This window comes from Polyergus mexicanus, unplaced genomic scaffold (genome assembly GCF_030449975.1).
Source record: "Polyergus mexicanus isolate NDT 795.1 unplaced genomic scaffold, iyPolMexi1.0 SCAF_18, whole genome shotgun sequence".
In the NCBI taxonomy this organism is placed as follows: Eukaryota; Metazoa; Arthropoda; class Insecta; order Hymenoptera; family Formicidae; genus Polyergus; species Polyergus mexicanus.
The window spans coordinates 4547804-4549466 of record NW_027223338.1 but is presented as its reverse complement, the minus strand read 5'-3'; positions in this window follow the sequence as shown (position 1 = coordinate 4549466).

Here is a 1663-nt window from a genome sequence, read left to right as displayed (position 1 = left end):
TTAAGCTACTGGCATAGTATCCTGAGACAGTTGTCTTCTTGTACCAAAATCCTTATGATGATTTTCTTATGGTTGTCTTTTTAGTAAATGTATATGTATAAATGTATATATCTTTCTTATATTTTAAAATGTACACATTTAATTGTTTCACACAAAGCGCGTTTCGAATAATTTAAATTTAAATAATTAAATTCTCTCCTTGATTTACATATCAATGAATAACTAAAACTATAAAAAAACCGATAGCGAAAAATCATTTAATCATAGTTATTAATTACAAAACGCTATGTACTAGTCCGAAATAAATTTGTCCAATTTGATTTTACATCTTGCATCCTCTGCGCCTTGTACACTCGTTATATAAAAGTAATGAAAGCATTGCAATTCGTAACATATACGTCACGTTATTTAAAACCTAATTCACATATTTAAAAAATAATTTATGATTAATCTTGTCTCAATGATAATATTTCCTCGTCTTCATCTTCTTTATAACATTTTTCTTAATTTCGATACATTATATTTAAATGTATTTAAGTGTGATTTTTTTATATATTAAGTAATCGCCAAACCGTAATAACTTTTCTTTTCCCTTATATTTCGCACTGGCATTATAAAATGATCCGCGCTAAGAGAGATTGTATTAATTGATAATTACGACTTCGATAAAAAAAAAAAAAATGAACGGATAAATTGTCAAAGGACAATACTTCCTCATTCTATTTTCAGCTGGAGTACATTCGATATACACACGATACATATTCCTACCGCGTATCTTTGATACAACGAGGCACTACGTATACCCTATAGCGCGTACAGGTAAGTGCAATAACATTTCTTAATAACTATTATTATCAGCAAGAGCTCTCTCGCAACACATTACACGATTATTCTATTATTCACACGCCAAATAATATCATGTATAATTACTGCATTATGACATAATAGAAAACTAGTCATAAGGCATCGAATCGATTCACGCTGTATCTAATTTACGTCTTGTTAACGTCGCAAACGGAATAGTCACGCGAGGCGATAAACACTCTTTCGAAAGCGAAAAATCGATCGAGCAATTTTGTCAATTATAAACTTCAACTTTAATATTGAATTCAATAATAAAAAAAAAAAAAAAAAAAAAAATCCCGCGAAAAAACTATCATTTATCTATACATATATGCGGTACATTGATGTAAACTATAATCTCGTTATGTGTGTATGTAATATGTTATTATCAAGGAGTTTGTTCATCTTAATGAAGATACAGAATTACATAAAAATTAAATACTACATTCTTTGTGTTATAATATATTAGCAGTTAAAATTTCATACAATTAATCTGTATAGTTTGTGAGAAATTCAGAGTTAAAAAACGCGATTTTTACATATGTCTTTATGAGTCAGAACAAGACAAATATACGCCTATACGCAATGAAAATTATTATTACGTTGTAACTTCGTAAATTCTATCATATCTGAATAAAAAGCTTATCATTGTAAATTTTACAAACGCTCAAATCAAGAAGCTTCGTAAACAAAACAAAACAAAACAAAACAAAAAAAAAGATAACATTCATGTCGTGTGTTTTTGTGTAACAGCTGAAAAACTATTGTTTTCCATATGAAACGTTGGGAATAAGGGTGCGATGGTGAACAAACTCCTTAA